The sequence below is a fragment of the Triticum urartu genome, chromosome 7A (assembly GCF_056163025.1).
Source record: "Triticum urartu cultivar PI428250 chromosome 7A, HENAU_Tu73, whole genome shotgun sequence".
NCBI lineage: Eukaryota > Viridiplantae > Streptophyta > Magnoliopsida > Poales > Poaceae > Triticum > Triticum urartu.
The window spans coordinates 244,021,534-244,031,021 of NC_141879.1; positions in this window are offsets into that span (position 1 = coordinate 244,021,534).

A 9,488-nucleotide genomic window follows, 5' to 3' on the forward strand; every position below is an offset into this window, starting at 1 on the left:
CAAGGCCAAAGAAGAGCTGACCAACGCTTTAGCAGCTATGGAAAAGCTAAAGGAGAACTTTAAGAGTGAGCGGGCGGGCTGGGATACATAGAAAGCCACTCTGCTGAAGAAGGCTGAGGATGCTAAAGCGGCCCTTAATCCGGTCGTGGAGGAATTAACTGGCTTAAAGCGGCAAATAACATCCATGACTACTGCTGTCTTTGGTGAGTAATCATCTTCACAAACTGTAAACATGTATTATCAAATAGACTGCCGGTTTACCAATTTTGTCAATGCAGGGAGTCGTGTGGCTCATCTGGGCTCAGACATGCGTCAAAGTCTAAAGGCTGCCTATACCTTTATAGAACAACTATATACTGGCGTACAACGGGTCATCTGCACAACTTCTCATAATAAACCGCCCCCAACTTTGATCAAAGATACATTGGTAAGGCTAGCTGTGATGCCTGCCCGGATTGAGGAACTGAAGAAATCGGCTGCTAGGACGGGTGCTCTTACCGCATTGATGTGAGCCAAAGCCTGGATCTTTGATCTTGATCCGGCTGATCTTGGAAAGGGATATCCCAGCATAAAAGAGGACGGATCAGACTTTGATAATGACGACCTCAGAGCTTTGACAAGGGAGATGCGTCCACTGGCTAGCAAATTGGCTGAAGAAACTGATCTGTCACATTATCAGGCTATTTATGATGACAACAACAAGAAGGTTAATCCGCCATGTTGCAACACTCCGGATCTTATTCCGCCGATCCGTAAGCATACTTATGCTCCTGATGTTGACCCTTCCTCACTTATAAGCGATGAAGCTGTATTCAGAGCCTTAACTGGGATCGATTGGTCAACTAATGACTTCCAGCAACTGGGTAGAGAAGAGGAGGGTGAACCGGCCCAGGATGATCCACAACCTTCAAGCCAGCCTGATCAAGATTCATAAACCGGCAGCCGCTTTAGCTTCTTCTCTCTACAAGATTTGTTTGAAACATTTGTTCTTATGGGCATCGAACCACCTTGTAATAGGCTAAGATAAACGCTTGATCTGCTATGCCATCGTGCATATTTCCTTTGCATGACATTGTTAATCCGCCATGTTTAATATATGGTATGTCTGCTTAGGATACTTTAGCACCATGGAATCTGCTCCTGCAATTAATAAAAAATGTCCTAGCGGTGTTCCGGTAGGCGGGTTATCGTGCCCAACAACATAGCCTATAACCATGGCTAGGCATAAAAATAGCCATATATAATGCAAGACATACCATACCTATGATATTTTATCACCCTGCTGGTTTAGCAAGCTGGTATAATAAGGGTGATAACCCATAACTTGAATACTGGTAATCATCATCTGTCTGCCGGTTTATGAACGGGCCCAGGCCGGATTAATAAACACCGGACAGTAGTTTCTGCTTGCTGGCGACTTATAGTCAAAGGCCAGGCAAAGATAAATCATACTCATAAAGCATTATAAACCAAAAAAATCAAGAAAAATTCAAATAGTCACAATTGTGGTGTTGCACTGATCAAGAGGGTTTAAGCTATGGTTCGGATACGACCAAAGCCCCCAAATGATTTCCCTGGTGGCCTTATGCCTATCAAGAGGTGTAGCTATGGTTCGAATACGACCAAGCCCCCCAAGTGATTTCCCTGGTGGCCTTATGCCTATCAAGAGGTGTAGCTATGGTTCGAATACGACCAAGCCCGCAAGTGATTTCCCTGGTGGCCTTATGCCTATCAAGATGTGTAGGTATGGTTCGAATACGACCAAGCCCCCAAGTGATTTCCCTGGTGGCCTTACGCCAATCAAGAGGTGTAGCTCTGGTTCGAATACGACCAAGCCCCCAAATGATTATGTGGGTTGTGCCCAAGGGGTACCTATGTTTGAGCTGTGCTGTGCAACAGACTCTCTTTGGTCCCTTTAATCTGGGATTAAGCCTCAAATAGACCAGAGCTATGCTCACATGAAGTTATAATATTGGCTTGATAGCTAGATTACCAAGGTAACCAGAGCTATGCTCTTTTAATATGGGCTTGATAGCCGGATTACCGAAGTAGCCAGAGCTGTGCTCTTATGATATGGGCTTGATAGCCGGATTACCGAAGTAACCAGAGCTGTGCTCTTATGATATGGGCTTGATAGCCGGATTACCGAAGTAACCAGAGCTGTGCTCTTATGATATGGGCTTGATAGCCGGATCAAAAACTCATTTAAAAGAACGACAGAGGCGCTGCTTTAGCAAGGATGCCGGTTTATTATATCAATCATAATATATACATTTTCTAAATATGTACATAAGGAGAGCCTGTGGCTCAAGTGTAGTATGGCCTAAGTTGAGTGATATTCCAGGGCTGGCGGGTCTCCTCCTCCGACTTGCGTGAGCCCTTGTGGTCTCGAACATCGATAAGGTAATATGACTCGTTGTTTAAATTCTTGCTGACCACAAAGGGTCCTTCCCATGGTGGGGATAAATTGTGCATATTAGTCTGATCCTGGATGAGCCGGAGCACCAGATCGCCTTCTTGAAAAGTTCTGGATTTAACCCGGCGGCTGTGATAACGGTGCAAATCTTGTAGGTAAATCGCCGAACGAGCCGCTGCGATGGCACGCTCTTCATCTAACAAGTCAAGTGCTTCCTGACATGCTTTTTCATTGTCAACTTCAACATAAGCCGCCACGCGGGGCGAGTCATGACGGATGTCACTAGGGAGAACTGCATCTGCCCCATAAACCATGAAAAAAGGCGTATAACCTGTAGACCTGTTGGGGTGGTATTAATGCTCCATAACACGGAAGGTAACTCCTCGACCCAACAACTCGGCGTCCTTTGCAAGGGAACCATAAGACGGGGTTTGATACCTCTCAAAATCTCTTGATTGGCTCTCTCAGCTTGATCATTAGACTGGGGGTGAGCCACTGAGGATACATCAAGCCAGATATGCTCACGTTGACAAAAATCTTCCATAGCTCCCTTGGACAGGTTAGTGCCATTGTTAGTTATAATGCTATGTGGAAAGCCAAAGCGGAAAATCACCTTTTTCATGAATTGAACCGCCATTGCTGCATCACACTTACTCACTGGCTCTGCCTCTACCCATTCAATAAATTTGTCAACTGCCACCAAGAGGTGGGTCTTCTTATCCTTGGATCTTTTAAAGGGCCCAACCATATCAAGTCCCCAGACTGCAAATGGCAAAGTAATGGGAATCATCCTTAACTCCTGAGCCAGAACATGAGCTCGACGTGTAAATTTCTGACAACCGTCACACCTCCTGACCAAGTCCTCAGCATCAGCATGAGCCATCATCCAATAAAAACCGCGACGAAAAGCTTTGGATACCAGAGATTTTGAACCGGCATGATGACCACAGTCCCCTTCATGGATCTCACGTAGGATCTCACAACCTTCTTCAGGAGACACACAATGCTGAAACACCGCTGTGACACTGCAATGATGCAATTCTCCATTGACAATAGTCATTGACTTGGACCGCCAGATTATCTGCCTGGCCAAAAATTCATCCTCAAGTAACTTGCCCCGAGTCATATACGCCAAATAGGGAACTGTCCAATCCGGGATAACATGAAGAGCTGCCACCTGAGCCTCCGGATCAGGGATAGCCAAAACCTCCTCTGTGGGAAACTTGACTGACGGGTTATGAAGGACATCAAGAAAAACATTGGGCGGCACCGGTTTACATTGAGAACCCAACCGGCTTAAAGAGTTCGCCGCTTAATTCTTTCTCCGATCCACATGCTCAACCTGATAACCCTTGAAGTGACTAGCAATAACATCCACCTCCCGTCGATAAGCCGCCATGAGTGGGTCATTGGAGTCCCACGTACTTGATACCTATTGAGCTACCAAATCCGAGTCACCAAAGCACCTAACCCGGCTTAAGTTCATCTCCTTAGCCACTCGAAGACCATGGAGTAAGGCCTCATATTCCGCTGCATTGTTAGTGCAAGGAAACATTAAGCGGAGAACATAACAAAATTTATCACCTCGAGGGGAAGCTAGCACAACTCCAGCCCCCGAGCCCTCCAATTGCCTGGACCCATCAAAGTGAATAGTCCAATATGTGTTATCCGGTTTTTCCTCTGGTGTCTGCAATTCTCTCCAGTCATTGATGAAATCCACAAGTGCCTGGGACTTGATTGCCGTACGAGGCATATATTTTAACCTGTGAGGTCCAAGCTCAATGGCCCACTTGGCAACCCGGCCAGTTGCTTCCCTGTTTTGGATTATATCTCCCAAAGGAGCAGAACGGACCACAGTGATGGGATGACCCTGAAAATACTGTTTAAGCTTCCGGCTTGCCATAAAAACTCCGTACACCAGCTTCTGCCAATGTGGGTATCTCTGCCTGGACTCAATGAGAACCTCACTGATGTAATAAACCGGTCGTTGAACCGGACACACCTTGCCTGCCTCCTTTCGCTCTACCACAATAGCCACACTGATAGCCATGGCATTGGCAGCTACATATAGCAACAATGGCTCCTTATCAATGGGAGCAGCAAGGACAGGTGGCTCGGCTAACTACTCTTTCAAGTCCTCAAACGCCGCATTAGCATCATCACTCTAGACAAAATTGTTAGTCTTTTTCATCATCTGATATAGAGGGATAGCTTTCTCCCCCAACCGACTGATAAACCGGCTCAATGCTGCAATACGACCCGCCAGACGTTGAACATTATTGATACGCACCGGTTTAGCCAGAGAAGTAATTGCTTTGATCTTTTCTGGGTTAGCCTCAATGCCCCTGTTAGACACCAAAAAACCCAAGAGCTTGCCTGTCGGTACGCCAAAGGCATATTTGGCCGGATTAAGCATCATCTTATAAATTCGAAGATTATCAAAAGTTTCCTTCAAATCATCTATCAACGTGTCCTCTTTCCTGGACTTCACAACAATATCATCCACATAAGCATGACCATTGCGCCCGATCTGAGTACGAAGACAATTCTGCACACATTGTTGATAAGTCGCCTGGGCACTCTTGAGCCCAAAAGGCATAGACACATAGCAAAAGGCTCCAAAGGGAGTTATAAAAGTTGTTTTCTCCTGGTCCTTAACTGCCATCTTGATCTGATGATAACGAGAATAAGCATCCAAAAAACTCAAACGCTCACAACCCGCCGTAGCATCGATAATCTGATCAATAAGAGGGACGGCGGAAGGATCAGCCGGACAAGCCTTGTTTAAATCTGTGTAGTCCACACACATGCGACAAGTGCCATTCTTCTTAAGTACCAGCTGTCGGTGTCAAAACCGGCGGATCTCGGGTAGGCGGTCCCGAACTGTGCGTCTAAGGCGGATGGTAACAAGGAGCGGGGGACACAATGTTTACCCAGGTTCGGGCCCTCTCGACGGAGGTAATACCCTACTTCCTACTTGATTGATCTTGATGATATGAGTATTACAAGAGTTGATCTACCACAATATCGGAGAGGCTAAACCCTAAAATCTAGCTATGGTATGATTGTTGTTGTCCTACGGACTAAAACACTTCGGTTTATATAGACACCGGAGGGGCTAGGGTTAGACAGAGTCGGTTACAAGGGATGAGATCTACATATCCGAATCGCCAAGCTTGCCTTCCACGCAAAGGAGAGTCCCACCCGGACACGTGACGAAGTCTTCAATCTTGTATCTTCATAGTTTAACAGTCTGGCCAAGGGATATAGTCCGGCTATCCGAGGACCCCCAATCCAGGACTCCCTCAGTAGCCCCTGAACCAGGCTTCAATGACGATGAGTCCAGCGTGCAGATTGTCTTCGGCATTGCAAGGCGGGTTCCTCCTCCGAATACTCCATAGAAGATTTTGAACACAAGGACAGTGTCCGGCTCTGCAAAACAAATTCCACATACCACCGTACAGAGTATAATATTTCCACAAATCTAATCTGCTGACAACTTTTCATAACATGACATCACGCCCTGGCCCTGGTTATTATTTGTCGTGGTGGGCGCACGGTAGATGCCAAGGGATGGCTAAAGAGAGGAGGAGGCTCAAGGGCGCTGGTGGATGATAACCCAGAAGTATAGTGAATCGCAACAGTTTTCGATAAGTAAGAGTGTCGAACCCAACGAGGAGCTAAAGGTAGAACAAATATTCCCTCAAGTTCTATCGACCACCAATACAACTCTACGCACGCTTGACGTTCGCTTTACCTAGAACAAGTATGAAACTAGAAGTACTTTGTAGGTGTTCTTGGATAGGTTTGCAAGATAATAAAGATTACGTAAATGAAAAGTAGGGGCTGTTTAGATAAAGAAACAATAAAGTAAATATAGCGAGTGTGGAAAATTGGTGGTAGGAGTTGCAAAATTGACCCTAAGCAATTGACTACTTTACTAGACCGATAGCAAGTATTATGTGGGAGAGGCCACTGCTAGCATGTCATCCCTGACTTGGAATTCTATGCACTTATGATTGGAACTATTAGCAAGCATCCGCAACTACTAATGTTCATTAAGGTAAAACCCAACCATAGCATTAAGATATATTGGTCCCCCTTCAGTCCCGTATGCATCAATTTCTATGCTAGGTTGAAGCTTCTGTCACTCTTGCCCTCCAATACATAGTCCTATCAACATACAACTAACCCTAGGGTGTGATCCATGCACGCAATCATATGATGGGAACCAAAGGATTGCAACATAACCACAAGCAAATAAAATCTATCATAGCAATTCATCAACCACCGATAGGACAACGAAAATCTACTCAGACATCATAGGATGGCAACACATCATTGGATAATAATATGAAGCATAAAGCACCATGTTCAAGTAGAGGGTACAACGGGTTGCGGGAGAGTGGACCGCTGTAGATAGAGGGGGGAAGGTGATGGAGATGTTGGTGAAGATGGCGGAGGTGTTGGTGTAGATCGCGGTGATGATGATGGCCCCGGTGGCACTCCGGTGCCACCGGAAGCGAGGGGGAGAGAGCCACCCTCCTTCTTCTTCCTTGACCTCCTCCCTGGATGGGAGAAGGCTTTCCCCTCTGGTCCATGGCCTTCATGGCACGGGAGGGGCGAGAGCCCCTCCGAGATTGGATCTGTCTCTCTGTCTCTCTCTATTTCTGCGTTCTCAGATTCTTCCCTTTCACCGTTTCTTATATTCCCGGAGATCCGTAATTCCGATTGGGCTGAAATTTTAACACGATCTCTATCCGGATATTAGCTTTCTTGTGGCGAAAGAAGGGCTCCAACCGCCTTACGGGGTGGCCACGAGGGTCAGGGGCGCGCCCCCCTAACTCGTGCCCCCCTCGGGCACCATCTTGCGATGATTCCACTTCCCAAAATTCATAAATATTCCAAAATAAATCTTTGTCAATTTTTATTCCGTTTGGACTCCGTTTGATATGGATATTCCGCGAAACAAAAAACATGCAACAAACAGGAACTGGCACTGGGCACTAGATCAATATGTTAGTCCCAAAAATAGTATAAAAAGTTGCCAAAAGTATATGAAAGTTGAATAATATTGTCATGGAACAATCAAAAATTATAGATACGACGGAGACGTATCAGTGGACTCCAGAGGCGAGGTTGGCATGAGCGGGCGCGGGACGCCGGACATACCCAGGTTTGGGGCTCTCCGGAGAGATAATACCCCTAGTCCTGCCGAGTGTAGTTGTATGATCGATAGTACAATGTTGCTCCTGGAGCTGTATGGAGGAGGAAGGAAGTTGGCCAAGGCTTAGGCGGTTCCCTCTCCTCGGGTGTTGCTAACTTGGCGTGTGTGATGGAATGAGTTCTCTTCCCTCTGTTTTTCCCTGTCGTGATCGAGGGCTCCTGGGGGTTTTATAGTCCAGCCCCTCGGGGGTACGATGGTAATGTTACAAGTCGGTGGGTCCGTATTGTCGGCGTCCGGGGACCCGGGCTGGGTCTCGCTGAGGGCTTGTGGTTCACCGGGTTCCCCTAGGTGCGGGCCCCGCATGCCTAGGGGGACTGTGCGCCGTCTTGTCGATCGTTAGGGTGTGGCCGAGTCGAGTCGTGTACAGTGCTCTCCGTCAAGTCGCCGCTTGCTATTGTCAGCGGTGAAGGCGGGGCACTATAGCCACGCCGGCCTTGGTCAGTGGGTAGGTGAGGGGCACTGTCGCTACGTACCCGTTGACCAGAGGCATGGGCGGGGCACTGTTGCCTTGGTCATTATTGATTGAAGTCTCGTCCCATCATACGGTCTGGATGGGACGGGAGTTGACCCGTGGCTGGATTGCATAGCACGCCATGGGTGTTGTTGGCTTGTTGAGGAGGCTTTGCTCGTGCCGGGTTTGATTGTCTTGCGCTAGTTGTTGAGGCCGAGTCGATGTGTCTTGCCGGGTCGGCTAGTCTGGCCGGCTTGCGGGGCTTCGACCCGGCCAAGCGCGTGCCGGTATTGAGGGGCAGTGCCCACCCTATTATTTTTGAAGAGGATCCGGGTTCCGTTGCATGCCCGAGCTCCATCCCCCTAACATTATTCAAACTATTTTTCTCAACCAGCCACTGCACATGTTGCGAGGCGGTTTTATTGGCACGTCTTGTTGAAGCAGAGATCGTGTCCCCTTATCACGGGATTCTCATCAATACTGGTGTGGGTAACCCAATCGTGCTCGTTAGACGACTCCTCGATTTTAGGCAAGTTCCAAACGACCACGCGGAGGACGCTTGATATTCGCCCTCTTTATAAAGGGGCCAAAGCCTGTCCTTTTCTTCTCGCGCTCAATCCCTACCTTCCCCCACCCCGAGTTCCAACACCCGAGGCTTAGGCGAAGCGCTTCGGACCTTCAATCATGTCCGGATCCAACCTTCAGGGCCAATGGATGGCTTCCTCTGCCACAGAGGAGGACATCAAGAAGCTAAGGGAGGCCAGGTATCTGACCGCCGAAATCTCGCACAGGCTGCCTGCCCGAGGGCAGGTCATCCCTACTCCCGAAACCAACGAGAGTGTCGTATTTGTTTCCCACTTCCTCCGAGGGCTAGGCTTTAGCATTGATCCCTTCGTCAGAGGGCTCATGTTTTATTATGGGCTCGACTTCCTCGATCTAGCTCCAGATTCCATTCTTCGCGTCTCGTCGTTTATCGTCGTATGCGAGGCCTTTGTCCGCATCACCCCACACTTCGGCTTATGGCTCAAGACCTTCAATGTGAAGCCAAAGATGATCAATGGAGGACACACATAATGCGGAGGTGCCACAATAAGCAAAGGCGTCAATGCCCCATGGCCAAAGGGTTCCTTCCCGGAATATCCAACTTATGGCAGCGGGAGTGGTTTTACATCACAGCTCCCTGAAGTACTAAGTGGGTGGCTGCCCCGCCTTCCGTTCGGGCCCCCCATCACAACTGGTATCATGGGTCAACAAGGGGCTAGACTGGGGGCCGGTCAATGACGTGCTGACGTTGCAAAGTCGCATCCGAGATCTCCTCAAGAGGGATGTCGGTCTCGTCAATGTAAAGCAAGTTATGCTAGTTCGTCGGGTCCTGCCATGCCAACATCGATCTC